Raw genomic sequence first — 15,818 nt, forward strand, 5'->3', positions numbered from 1 at the left:
TGTCAGTCCGTTGAAGTATTTCAACTGCTATCCAAGGATTCTTCATAGTTGTCTTCTTTGTACCCACTCCTGATCGTCCAACAACCATGACTACAATGTCCACTCCTTCTTAACCGAACTGCCAACCGTGATTTTCCTTACCGTAGTAACCACATCCTTAGCGAACTTTAAACACATCTCATCATTTCTCAGTGCTTCACTATACCAATTCCTTCCGCACTGATGTGTATGATGTTCTTAAATGGAACTCTACTCCTCATCATCACTGAATTATAATCCTCGGTACGCCTTGCAATCCGATGTCTGATTTCGTAATCTTTGTGTGAGCATGGTGTAATCGGGCTGAAATCTTCCAGTGTTGGGTCGTTTCAAACTACACCTCGTCCTCTTTTGATTCTTGAAAAGAATATTCGTCGTAAACATCTAAAATGTATGCCAGATCTCTATTAGTGTCACTCCTACTCGTTCTTACTGCTTAGGCCATACTTTCCAGAAACCCTTTCTTCCGCTCCTTCCCGTCAGTCATTACCCAGTACCCATGATTATTAGGTTTTCACCTCCCTTCACACATTGAATTACATGTCGAGTATCCACTACCCATACAGCTTCTAATTGCGACGTCAACGTGTATAGCTGAACTATCGTTACCGGTTATGGTTTGCTGTCACCTCTGATAAGAGAAACTCTATTACTGTATAGTCGTTAGTAGCTCTTTCTCTGCCCTACTTTCCTTTTTGTATGGAATCCTACTCCCATTATACTAGTTCCTGCCGCTGCTGATATTATCCTATATTCGTCTGTTCAGAAATCTTTAACATATTTCGTTTTCACTTCACTGACAACCACTTTGTCTAGATTTGGCCGAAATTTTCTTTTTGGATGTTATAGCTTTTCTGAAAGGGTCAAAACTTCTCACATTCCAGGCTCCGACACGTAGTATATTACACTTTTGGTGGGCATTCCCTCTTTATCACGTGGTCGCCTCCGTCTTGACAGTCTTCTCCCGGAGTTATGACAGAGAGGCTAAGCCTGAATCTTTCCTCAATGGAGAAAAAATCATGACACTTTTTTCAGTTACAGGCGTAATGTCATGTGTGCACACATTGCGTGTCTTTATTGCAGTGGTTTCCATTACCTTCTGTGTTCTCATACCGCTGATCATTCTTCCTCTTTTAGGGACACCTTCCTACCCCAACCACAAGAGTGTGCAGTGAACTTTTGTCCGCTCCTCCACCATCTTTGACAAGGCCAATGGCAGAACGAGGGTGACTCCTTATGCAGCAAGTCTTCAGCTGCTATTGATGACGAGTTTTACTTAAAAATTCAACAGTTGCTCCTTAGAAGCCGCTACATTTGACGTTCTGGTGACCAGTCATATGTTGCACCGATAGATCACAGGTTCTAGTTTTCTCTGCATATACTGCGAGAATTAACATATGACGTTCTGATGACCAGTCAGATGCTTTACCGCTAGATCACAGATTATAGTTTGCTATGCACATACTGTGAGAATTACAATACAATCTGCATAACAGCGAATACATCCGTGTTGCTGACAAAAATAATACACCGAAGAATGGAACAGAAAACTGAAGATCTGTTAGATGGCTTAGGGAAGGTAAGGCACCAGAGAGGTAGTTCTGACGCCGTTGATGATGGCAGCAAGCCTGAAAAGAAATCAAGTCACGTTCATTGGATTTGTCGACCTAGAAATAGCGTTTGAAAATTCTAAATGGTGCAATATGTTCGAAACTCTGAAAAAAAATTACGGGTTAGCTATAGAGAATGTCAGGTACAATATGCACCAGAAACAAGTGGGGAAGACTGGGAGGGCTCACATTAAATAGGGCCTAAGAAGTGGGTATAGTCTTTTCTCCCTGTTATTCAACCTATACATCGAAGACGCAATGACGGAAATAACAGAAGGATTCAAGAGCGGTATTGAAATTCGAGGTGAGAAGATATCAATGATAACTTTCGCTGAAGACATTGGTATCCATGGTCAAACTGAAAAAGAAATACATGATACTGAATAGAACTAAGAGTTTAGTGAATACAGAATGTGGATTGAAAGAAAATCGAAGAAAGACGAAAGCAGTGAGAAGTAACATAAATGAGAACATAGAGAAATTTCACATCTGAAATGGGGATCAAGAGGTAAACTACGCAAATTTGCTGCCAAGGCAGCAAAATAACGCATGGTGTATGGAGCAAGGAGGATATAAAAAGCAGAGTAGAACTGGCAAAATGAGCATTCCTTGCCAAGAGAAATGTACTAGTATCTAACATAGGTCTTAAGTTTATGAAGAGATTTCTGAGAATGTACGTCTGGGGCACAGTACTTCACGGCAATAAAACATGGCCTTTGATAAAACCGGAACAGAAGAGAATTGAAGCATTTGAGGTGTGGTGTTATAGAGGGATGTTGGAAATTAGGAGCAGTGATAAAGTAACGAATGTGGAGATTCTCTGACGAATGGGCGAGTTAAGTGGTATATGGAAACATTGACAAGAATAAGAGTTATGAAGACAGCACATGGAGGAAGATAGAGTTTGGGATACAGAATATACATAGAAAAAAAAATTAGAACGTTGGTTGCACAACTGCCACTCTGAGATGAAGAGATGGACACAGGAGCAGAAGACGAATTCGTGGTGGTTCGCATCAGACGTCAGAAAACTGGTGACAGAAAAGGACAATTAAAACATTCGGTAGCAAGAGACGGAATTTGTTGTCATTCGTATGATTTAGTATGTACAGTGAGAAGATGTCATGACCGTGTATTACAAGAACATTTTAAGCATTTAGCTAAATAAATATCCACTATCTTCTCCTGGTAATGAATCTAGTATAGCAAAGATCATTTGGCTCACATAGTGGTGCCATTGTTTCGGAATATATTAACTTCAGCTGATATGTCAGAGACATATATTGACTGTTAAATACGCCATTCTTCGTGTTAATGGTTTCTCGTTGTGCCCGGTGTCAGCCATATAATGTGTCTTCTATATGAACTCATATCCAGTACTACAACAACAGGACTGTGAGTCCACAAGTACGTTTTTTCGACAAAAACGTATCATAGACAGATCACACATAATTTAATATATAAGAAATGTTTTCAAATACGTAACAACCGTTTGTTGTTATGCCCCCGACTGTATGATATGTACCCCGCATTAACTTTCAGTGCAACGTGCACTTGGGAATGACTGTAAAACCGATATTATGATCGTCTAAGACAAATAAACAGTTAACAGTCAGGCGGCGGAAATTTCTTTCAAGAAATTCTATTTGGCTGTGGTCCCCCACGAAGGTAAGAACATTAAATGATCAATATCTGGCTTCCATTACATTGATACTCTAGAACCCTTCATATATTCATTCACTCACTTTGGTATCTTGCTGAAAAAGCTCATCTATGACCTGACTGGCGTCGCACAAACGTTAAGGTAAAAAACTAAAATCATTGTTCGAAATGTGAAGCCGCAATCCCATTAAGCCACCTGATTTCGTATTAGTCACCAAAGAAGTGTAATATTGGTTGTCTCTCACTCGCGGCTATGTTCGATTCAAAGTTAGAATCTAAGATATTTTTTCGACTTTCTGGTTCAATAGGCACTCTTTCAGTTTGACTCCTGATAGATTCAGAAACATCTCATAGAATAATAGGGAACATCCCTTATCTTTGCATATGGCAATCTTTGCAAGGGGTAAATTGAAATCCTGAGGTTATAATACCAAACTTTTTCCGATAATCAAGCTTTATGCTAAGAAAAAGAAGAATCAAATAATTCATCATAGTAATTAAGACATATTGTGTCCAGAACAATTATTACTCACGTCTTTAAATTAACTGGAACAGTGTATGATATAAACGTGGCTAAAATCTGTTAACACTCATTTTCAAATATTAAAGACTACTGATAGGGAAACACTTATGTTTAACGGTTTTTTTATTATATTGACACAGAACGCTACTAAAGACAAGAAAAGGCCATTTTAAATTAAAAAGTCATCGCTATATGTAATATTCTGGTCGCATTTCTGGCGTGACAGATGGGCCAATGATTGACACAGGAATCATCATAGAGCACTCAAACAAATGACTACTTTTACTCGTACGATGTCGCATCAACATAGGTATTGCTTGGACAGTCATGAAAGATTGTCTGATGTCATTATTTATTCCTAACCGATTATGTTGATGTATGTGATACAAACTGCCGACCTTTTTAAAATCAATTATTCTGTTTCTACCACAATCTACAGTACATTATCAATCAAATGATCAACAATATTTAGCGTTAGGAAAAAAGGTAAGTTTCATAATTATATTGTTGTCATGTTTCTGCGTAGTTTGCAGTTATTTATACCAGAATAATAGGGCCTGTGCTGTAATGCTTGCTATTTTATTGCACACTTGGAAGTTACAGTTTGGGACTTGTGTACGAACGCGCCTGGGTTGTTAGATAAAGAATCATTCAGCATGAGTCGTTCGCGTGTAACTGTTCCATTGTTCCTCAAGAAAGCAATGCAAAGCTGTTAAGCTGAGGCAAAGTTTTCATTGTCGGTTCCTGTTGCTAAGAACTTTTCTTAAGCCGGCAGTAGAGGCGTTCTTTCCGGAAGTAGCTGAAGTACTCGTAGAAGCGAATACAGGAATTCAGACCAAGTTTCCTGGGGTGCCCCAGTCTCCGTTGAAACTTTAACATTTACACGGGACACGTGCATAATGACCAGGATTACTGCGAACTCTTGTCCGATACAAGGGAATCACTTTTCAAGTTTACCGAACAAAGCTAGTCAAAAGTACACGATATCTTCCCGGAAGAACTTTCATGTTGTTAGGTGTGCGATTAGTTCATTTCACAGTACTAATATGATTCAGATTATCTAAATATCTGAAACTCAACTATTGAAACGAGAGAGTAGTGGGTGAGAGTTCGCCAGACGTTGGCAGCAAGAAGGAAACTAGAGTAATGGATGTAATCTGATCCATTAGCAATGCTTTGTGAAAGTCTGCGATTGTGGAAACAGTGAGTTTGTTTGTAAGTAACTCTTCTAATACTAGTCACAATATTATTTTATTTACATTTACTTGATGCGGCTGCGGAAACTATTCCCATTTTCAAGTAAGTTTTTTTTAATGCTTTTGCCATTTTTTGTGTTTTTTTTTTAACGTGCAACGTCTTTCTTTGTTCTGTTGACGTTAGTGGAATATATAAAAAACACCATTTCCAATTGTTTAACAGTTAGTTGTGAAATTTAGTTTAACTTGTACTTACAGTTTTCTTACGGTCCATTTGTGCTGAGGCCCATCCATGTTAAACGTCACAGATAATTTTCTGAGCACAATATACATCGAGATTAAGAAACGTATACAAACAAATAGTTACAAACACTCCCTTACCAGAGATGACTTAATAATGATCTAACAGCTTCTAACATTGTACTTACAATAGCATAAAAGCCGAAGTCTGGCTAACACAGAACATGAATATATTAATAAACAGTCATATAGCATGACAGTGACTAACGCCATCGAAAACTCTTTATCTTCTGGTGAACCTTCCGGGATGTAAAGTCGTGGTCCATGAAACTCTTCAGCTCGGCAAGACTCACCGGAGGAGAAACACCCCTCTGAAGATGTCCAGCGCAGCTCTGGACGGAACGTTAGAAGCTGAAGAGTTTCATGGACCACGACCTTACATCCCGGAAGGTTTACCAGAAGATATGTCATCCGGTCGTGAAAGCTTTCATACTATGAAAACTCTTTAGTTACAAAAATGCTTTCACATGTATCAAAAAAAATCTTCCACAGAGTACGGTATGCTTCTACAAAGAGGGTATTTATCTTAACCATCTGGATCATAATTTGCTTATATCCGTTTACGATGGTCCTTATTTCTGTGTGTTGCTTTTATTTAACTATACTGTCGAAGCATTAGAAGAAGTGAATCAGTGAATGTTTTCAGATGTTTCGATAGTATATTTAAATAAAAACAGTAACACTTAGAAATAAACATCATTGTAATTAGCAAATTTTGACCCAGATTGTTCAGATAAATACTTTCTGGACTACAGTATATCATACCTTATACACGATCTATAACATGATACCATCAGAAAACTGTAAGTACAAGTTATGCAAAATTTCGGCACTAACTGTGGTGTCACCGCCAGACACCACACTTGTTAGGTGGTAGTTTTAAATCGGCCGCGGTCCATTAGTACATGTCGGACCCGCGTGTCGCCACTGTGTGATCGCAGACCGAGCGCCACCACAAGGCAGGTCTCGAGATACGGACTAGCACTCGCCCCAGTTGTACGGACGACGTAGCTAGCGATGCACACTGACGAAGCCTCGCTCATTTGCAGAGCAGATAGTTAGAATAGCCTTCAGCTAAGTCAATGGCTACGACCTAGCAAGGCGCCATTAGTAACATTTTACGTATCTAAAGAGTCTCACTTGTATCGCCACAATCTCCAGATGTACCAAAAGGATGGATTAAAGTTAAGTATTCCAGAAGCAACGTACTTTTCTTTATAGCATTCACTACGTATCCTGTTTCAGACCTCACGCCATCCTGCTTTAGCTTAGCGCGTGCCTTTCGGCTTCCTCTCATTGTGTCTAGGCTGTCTTGTCTAGACACAACACTAACAACATAGGAATACTAATAAGCAATTGCAAACGAATTTTTTATATACATCGACAGAAAAAAATCGCAGAACCAAAACATTTTAAAGTAGAGAAATAAAATTTCAGGAATACATTTGTGTATATGATTAATATTGCAAGACCAGTGGTTGAAGATAAGGCATTGCAAATGTGAAATGCTGGTATATCAATAACTGTTGTAACCGTCAGAATGTTGAATGCAAATAAGCAAACGTGCATGTATTGTGGTGTATAGATGCCAGATTTCAGTTTGTGGCATGCAGTTCCATGCCTGTTGCACTTGGTCGGTCAATACAGGGACGGTTAAGGCTGTTTGTGGATAACGCTGGAGTTGTTGGCTGATGATATCCGACATATGCTCGATTGGAGACACAGTTGGTGATCAAGCAAGCAGAGGCAACATGTCGACACTCTGAAGATCACGTTGGGTTACAACAACGGTACATCGGAGAGCGTAATTCTGCTGGAAAACACACTCTGGAGTGCTGTTCATGAATGGCATCAAAACAGGTGGAATTATCACATTGACGTAGAAATCTACAGTCAGCGCGGGTGGGAACACCACGAGAGTGTTCCCGGGGGTCACACGAAATCGCATCCGCGAAGATAACGCCAGGTGTAGGTATAGTGTTCTAGCATGCAGCCAGGTTGGTTGCAGGCCCTCAACTGGCCTCCGTTTAACCAACAAACGATCATTACTGACACCGAGACAGAACCAGTTTTCACAGCACTTGCTTGATCACCACCTGTGTCTCCAATGAGCTTTGGCTTGACACCAATGAGGTAACAAATGGTGGCAGTTTGTGGTCAGTGGATTCACGCTACTTGGCCTCTGCCTCAGAGCTGTCTTTGAAGTAAACGATACAGTTCGATGTATCATTGTGGTGTCAACTACTGCTGCACTGGAGTACGATGCGACAGAGCCAAATGCCCAACACGATAGCATTTCCTCTCGGGAAAGCGCATGGCCGTCCTGAACTCGTTCTTCTTGCGACTGCACTTTCTCGTCAACACCGCTACCAGCAATCATGTACAGTGTCTACATTCCTACCAAGTCTTTCTGCGTTATCGCAGAAGGAACATCCAGCTTCTGGCTGTCTCTAAGCACTATGGGACTTAACATCTGAGGTCATCAGTCCCCTAGACTTAGAACTACTTAAACCTAACCAACCTAAGGACTTCACACACATCCATGCCCGAGTCAGGATTCGTACCTACGAGTGTAGCAGCAGGGCGGTTCCAGACCGAAGCGCCGAGAACCGCGCGACCACAGAGGCCGGCATCCAGCTTCACTTAGCCCATATTACTCGACCTCGTTCAAACTCAATGAGATAATCACAATTGCGTCTTTCTCGGCTTGAAAACATTCTTGATTACAATCAACTCACCACTTCCAATCTCAAAGGTAACTAACGCTCATGACCGTTACAGAGAGTATTTGAAGCAAGTCTGATTTGCACACTCTTTGGGGTGCCACTAGCTCCACTCTTATACGGCTGTCCCGGAATTTGAATAGACACCTTCTTTCAGATACAGGAACACGCCTACCAACTTTTGCTTATGTCGCACAACTCCTTCGTAGTTTTTCGTCAGTGTACTGTAGTAAAGTGAACAGATAAAAGCAGAATCTCACACATGAAAGAGCATGATAAAGAAGTGGCGTAGTACACAGAGAGAACGCGCTTTAAAGTAGGAATCATTTTCCGCAACATATCGTGTAAAATTTAAATAAAAGAAAATTGTGACTGGTAGCAAAAAAGTTATTAAGAAACAAATACGTACACGCAGTGGAATAAGATATTTGGCTGGTCGTAAGTTCGTAGCATTTTTGGGTTGCTTGTTGGTATTCTGGTTGCCTTGGGTTTATTTATCGAGTCTCATTTTTTATTTGTAGTCCACTGTTGCTATTTTACATTACATATCGTCATTTTGTCTTTTGGAGACAGTGTATAGAGCTGTGGACGGTAGAAATTAGAGTGCGAAGTCGGGAAACCGGAATATTTCCGACATATTCTTCTGTTTGAGTTGAATAGATGAGTGACAGCAACGGAGGCAGCCAGAAACATTTGCGCCATGAATGGGGATAATGCCAGAGGACATAGAACGGCAAGACAACGGTTTCCTCTGTTTGAGGAGCATCGTTTCGACATTAATCCACAATGATCCTCGTCGGTGCACTCGAGAAGTCGGAGCTGTGATGAACTGTGACCATTCCAACATCGACCGACATTTGCATGCAAGTTTCTAAATCGGGTGTATGGGAATCGATGCTCTCATCCAAAATCATAAAAATCAGTGGGTGACTATATGTGCATCTATGCTTGGTCGTTCATTGATTGATTCATGAACGATACCCATCCTGTATCGTTACTGGTTGTGAATTATGGTGCCTTCATACAAACATAAGAAAGGAATGGATGAACCCAAGCAAAGCAACAACTCCCCGCTCAAAGACCTCTGAGCTATATATTACGTAGAGTCTGGCAGTTTTTATTGGAATATATGGGCAGTTGAAGTAAATAAACTGGCCCGGGAAATATTTTACGCAGCGAATTGGCGCCTTGGTTTGAACACTGGACTCGCATTCGGGAAGACGACGGTTTATCCCCACGTCCGGTCATTTTCATTTACGTTTTCCATGTTTTCTAAATCACTTCAGACAAACACCGGGATGGTTCCTTAGAAAGTGGACGGCCGACTTGCTTCCCCTTCCTTCCCTAATGTGACGGGACGATGACCTCGCTGTTTGGTCCCCACCCCGAAACCAACCAACCAACCATCCAACCGACGCATCTTAAGGTCGGCAAACTAAATTAAGTCATCCGCAGTCGGTGAAGATGATTTTTGGTGGGTTCCCTACGGTGCATAAAATATTTCGCAGGCCAGTTTTATTTTGTCCATGCTACACAGTGCGTTTTTTGACGTCATGCACTGTGTTCAAAAATGGCTCTGAGCACTATGGGACTTAACATCTGAGGTCATCAGTCCCCTAGAACTTAGAACTACTTAAACCTACCTAACCTAAGGACATCACACACATCCATGCCCGAGGCAGGATTCGAACCTGCGACCGTAGCGGGCGCGCTGTTCCAGACTGTAGCGCCTAGAACCGCTCGGCCACACAGGCCGGCATTCACTGCGTCCAGTCACCAAGTTTTATTTTCATATGTTGATGGCTGTGGTCGCCAAGTTTTATTTTAATATGATGATGGCTGTGGTCGAAACGTGCGATAACAAAACGTATTATAATATAGAAAGGCTCTGTATGTAACTGCTAGTTGTTCATCAGAGCCATACTTGTTACTACATCTTCCCTCCAGCACATCGAATCCTAGATACGTCGCGACTGTCTTACACCAGCAGCATTCCTTTCTGTCCAAACTGAATCTCGTACATGAACCTAGTTTGCCTGAGATGTTTTCTGCTGTTTGGGTTACACTGGAAGATGCAAGATGAGACAAAAAGATCTCTCACTTCGGGTGCTTGTGAATAAACTGAAGGCAGAATTGCACGTCCGGAACCCTCATCCAAATGAAAGCCATATGATTCCAAAGGAAGGAAGATTAAGATTTAACGTCTAGTCGACAACGAGGTCCTTACATACGGAGCACAAGCTCGAAATGTTTCAAGGAGGGAGAAGAAAAAGAAGAGAGCTCTTTCAAAGCAACCAACCTAGAATTTGCCTGGAGTTATCTGGAGAAATTGCGACACAACTGAATCTGAATGGCCTGGGACAGCTTTGAACCATTGTCCTTTCGTATATGAGCCAAGTGTGTTATCCGCTGCACCCCATGTGCTTCCGTCTCGGCTCGTTTTATTCAAAGCGTTTCCTTAACTGCTTATTCTCTAGAACAGGTGCGTCATGTGTTGTACCTAAATGAAGAGGTTAGTACCGGAGAAGTATTGTTGGAAGGCCGCAGAAACCAGTCAGAAGATAGGTGACTCAGAAAAAAGAAAAGAAACTTCAGCATGCATACTCACACTGTTTTATTCAAGCTGTGTTATGTAGCGTAGCTCTTTGGCCTCTGCTGATGCGTAACAGGTTTCACGGAAAGGTCATCAGACTGTGTCGGCCAATCAGCTGGCTTACCGCTGGAATTAATCTTGGTGAACTCGCGTGCTGAGGCCCAAGTTCCCAGAAATAATAGTTATAATAGTACTACTACTAATAATAATAGATTAGTTTGTTAAGTTTTATACACTTCAAATCTGCTTTATTTCTGCTCTTTCATGCGCTCGTTAGTTGCTGTTTCGCATCACGGTGGTGCAAATCTGTGACGCAAAATCGTTAAAGCCGTTAACCAATTCACATCTGGTTTTAGGAGTTATGGCTTGTTTTTCTGCGACATAATACGCCTGGATCATTCGATTTATAATATTTTTTACACACAAGGTGATTAAACACTTCCTTTACTAGCACCTTGAGCATATATTTGAGTATGTGGGTTGCATTTTCGCCGGAAAGGAGGATATCACTTGCGTTCTCACACGCGTGTCTATTACAACGTCTCTCCCACATCTCACTACTGCTTCTTATATCCGTCTTTGTTTGTGCTCTTTGGACACAGCTTTTCCCTCTTGCAGGGGTACTCGACCCTAATGTTTGTACAGTGAATGGTGAACTAAACTACGGAAGTGCCTGTTTGTTACATTCTCAACGAAACAGTTACTGAGCAGGTCAACGTAACTATCAAAATTTGAAATAAATTGTTGTAGTTCCGTCGTAAGTTGCATTGACAACGATATTTTTTTTCTTTTGTAGTTTTCAATGCAACTTACTACCATTGATATCAAATATCAGACGAGTTGCGGACCTATTGTTCACTTGCAGCATGCTGCAAGTATGTAACAAAATTTGGGCTTATCACATCGACATTTTAGTATGAGGTACATTATACTGTCAAGTGTCACTGCTTTCACAGGTGCGAGCTTATGGACAGTATGAAAAATTTCTCACACCTCAAATCACATACTATGAAAAATATAGCACTGAAAACCAGGTTACGTTGCAAGGTGTACATGTTTACACATAGTATCCTTGTACACGGAATTCTGTAATGCAGGCAAAATGCCATACCATCAGTGCTGGTAAAATGACATAAGTTTGTCACTTTACTCACAATCACAGTTTATGCTTCCTGTTTCTCCACTTGTTTCTCTTTGTAACTCTATAGCAAGTAATTCATTATTGTTATTGCTATTGCCATTGTTACTATCGTTATAATTAATTTATTATTTCAGTAGTAATGGTTGGAAATTAAAAAAATAATCATTAATCGTCACCCACAGGATTCAGAAAGAATGCTGTTAATGACAAGCAAATGGGCTGACAGCGTGCCTTAAAAAATTCTCAGTGTTCTGCAACCTAAGGAGCGAAGAGGAGAATAATAAGGCAGATGTAGGGGTCGATAAAGCTTTCGTTCGGTTCCAGGAAACGCATACAACGTATCTAGAAACAGAGCTATTGTAACACATTAAATACCATAAATGTAAGCTATCTGGACTTACATTGAGTGATTTAAGGAAACTAGCATTTGAGGTGACAAAGAGGAATGAAACTGTCAATCGATTCGTGATGCAGACATTGAATTTAATCAAACATACAATAAACATTTAACGGAATACTTTTAATTCGACAAACCACATGTTTGCATGTGATGTTTGCCAACAAAAGCGAGTATCTATGGAAGACTCATTCTGCCTTACGACTTTCTTGACATGCCACTTTGTAAGGTTTCTACTAAAAGAGTGTAATAATCGCGTAAGGTATAGTAGAGCTTTCTTTCATAAATCACTGTATAGTTAATACCTTTAATGTTAATTTAAAATAAATAAATCTTTTAATTCGAAAAAGATGCGCACGGCAGAATTTCTCCCTTATGGTACGTCTTCATGAGACACCTCTTGAATTTCGATGCTGATTGAAAAGCAGAGATTCATTATCCATCTACAAGCTTTATTATAATGACTTACATGTTGTGGATCCAAAAAGAAAATTTCTTCTTAATAAAAGATTCTATGAAATCAAACTATTTGGTTACAGAACCTTTTCAAGTCTGAGACATCTATGTCCATGCAGACTGAAGCGACGAGTGACAATTTTTGCCAAGGCCAGATTTGGAACCCGGGTTTCCTGCTCATTAGGAAGATGCGCTAACACCTACGCCACTCTGGCACAGTTGCTTTGCATAACTGCACACAATGCCTTAGTGTGTCTCCGTCATCAGTTAAAATCACCATTCACGCCTCAGTCCACCCTCTAACCTCGAAAAGCATTACAGAGGCTGTCCACCTGTATTGGAATAGCCGTCAGCATTTATGATGTATATATGCAGACTGGGAATGGTCTCCGAAACCATTAGATTTTATCCGAATGAAACATTTATGCTTTGTTTTCAGATAGGATCTCCCGTTTCGTTCAATGCTGAGGAGCTATTCCAATACATTTCGAGATCTTCTGCAACGCTGTTCCAATTTAGGGCGAATACCAAGTGGATTGAGCTGTGAATGATAACATGTACTGAGGAAGAAGGCGTGTTAGGGTAGCCTCTGCTGCTGTACAAAGCCCCTGTGACAGAATGAAGTAGCGGTTAGGTAATCTGCCTAGTGAGAAGGAGACAAGGTTTCGAATACTGGCTTCATACAATGCTTCAGTCTACATTTATCCTACTACACTACAGCCCATTAAAATAGCTACACCACGAAGATGACATGCTACAGACGCGAAATACACTCCTGGAAATGGAAAAAAGAACACATTGACACCGGTGTGTCAGACCCACCATACTTGCTCCGGACACTGCGAGAGGGCTGTACAAGCAATGATCACACGCACGGCACAGCGGACACACCAGGAAACGCGGTGCTGGCCGTCGAATGGCGCTAGCTGCGCAGCATTTGTGCACCGCCGCCGTCAGTGTCAGCCAGTTTGCCGTGGCATACGGAGCTCCATCGCAGTCTTTAACACTGGTTGCATGCCGCGCCAGGGTGGACGTGAACCGTATGTGCAGTTGACGGACTTTGAGCGAGGGCGTATAGTGGGCATGCGGGAGGCCGGTTGGACGTACCGCCGAATTGCTCAACACGTGGGGCGTGAGGTCTCCACAGTACATCGATGTAGTCGCCAGTGGTCGGCGGAAGGTGCACGTGCCCGTCGACCTGGGACCGGACCGCAGCGACGCACGGATGCACGCCAAGACCGTAGGATCCTACGCAGTGCCGTAGGGGACCACACCACCACTTCCCAGCAAATTAGGGACACTGTTGCTCCTGGGGTATCAGCGAGGACCATTCGCAACCGTCTCCATGAAGCTGGGCTACGGTCCCGCACACCGTTAGGCCGTCTTCCGCTCACGCCCCAACATCGTGCAGCCCGCCTCCAGTGGTGTCGCGACAGGCGTGAATGGAGGGACGAATGGAGACGAGTCGTCTTCAGCGATGAGAGTCGCTTCTGCCTTGGTGCCAATGATGTTCGTATGCGTGTTTGGCGCCGTGCAGGTGAGCGCCACAATCAGGACTGCATACGACCGAGGCACACAGGGCCAACACCCGGCATCATGGTGTGGGGAGCGATCTCCTACACTGGCCGTACACCACTGGTGATCGTCGAGGGGACACTGAATAGTGCACGGTACATCCAAACCGTCATCGAACCCATCGTTCTACCATTCCTAGACCGGCAAGGGAACTTGCTGTTCCAACAGGACAATGCACGTCCGCATGTATCCCGTGCCACCCAACGTGCTCTATAAGGTGTAAGTCAACTACCCTGGCCAGCAAGATCTCCGGATCTGTCCCCCATTGAGCATGTTTGGGACTGGATGAAGCGTCGTCTCACGCGGTCTGCACGTCCAGCACGAACTCTGGTCCAACTGAGGCGCCAGGTGGAAATGGCATGGCAAGCCTTTCCACAGGACTACATCCAGCATCTCTACGATCGTCTCCATGGGAGAATAGCAGCCTGCATTGCTGCGAAAGGTGGATATACACTGTACTAGTGCCGACATTGTTCATGCTCTGTTGCCCGTGTCTATGTGCCTGTGGTTCTGTCAGTGTGATCATGTCATGTATCTGACCCCAGGAATGTGTCAATAAAGTTTCCCCTTCCTGGGACAATGAATTCACGGTGTTCTTATTTCAATTTCCAGGAGTGTATAACCGACAGGAAGAAGATGCTGCGATATGCAAATGATTAGTTTTTCAGAGCATTCGCACAAGGGTGGCGCCGGTGGCGAGACCTACAACGCGCTGACATGAGGGAAGTTTCCAACTGATTTCTCATACACAAACAGCAGTTGACCGGCGTTGCCTGGTGAAACGTTGTTGTGATGCCTCGTTTAAGGTGGAGAATGCGTACCATCACGTTTACGTCTTTTATAAAGGTCGGATCGTAGCCTATCGCGATTGTGGCTTATCGCAAGACAACAACCATCTACACGAAGTTCGACGACGTCTGCAGCAGCATAGACTATCAGCTGGGAGACCATGGCTGCTGTTACCCTTGACGCTGCATCACAGACAGGAGCGCCTACGATGGTGTACTCAACGACGAACCTGGGTGCACTAATGGCAAAATGTCTTTTTTCGCATGAATCCAGGCTCTGTTTATGGCATCATGATGGTCGCATCTGTGTTTGGCGACATCGCGGTGAACGCACACTGGAAGCGTGTATTCGTCATCGCCATACTGGTGTATCACCCAGCGTGATGGTATAGGGTGCTATTGGTTACACGTCTGGGTCACCTCTTGTTCGCATTGACGGCACTCTGACCAGTGGAAGTTACATTTCAGATGTGTTACGACCCGTGGCTCTACCCTTCATTCGATCCCTGCGAAACCCTACGTTTCAGCAGGATAATGCACGACCGCATGTTGCAGGTCCTGTACGGGCCTTTCTGGATACAGAAAAAGTTCGACTGCTGCCCTGTCCAGCACATTCTCCAGATCTCTCACCAACTGAAAACGTGTGGTCAATGGTAGCCGAGCAACTGGCTTGTGACAATACGCCAGTCACTACTCTTGATGAACTGTGGTATCGTGTTGAAGCTGCATGGGTAGCTGTACCTGTACACGCCATCCAAGCTCTGTTTGACTCAAAGCCCAGGCGTATCAAGGCCGTTATTACGGCCAGAGGTGGT

The sequence above is a fragment of the Schistocerca piceifrons genome, chromosome 4 (genome assembly GCF_021461385.2).
Source record: "Schistocerca piceifrons isolate TAMUIC-IGC-003096 chromosome 4, iqSchPice1.1, whole genome shotgun sequence".
Taxonomy (NCBI): domain Eukaryota; kingdom Metazoa; phylum Arthropoda; class Insecta; order Orthoptera; family Acrididae; genus Schistocerca; species Schistocerca piceifrons.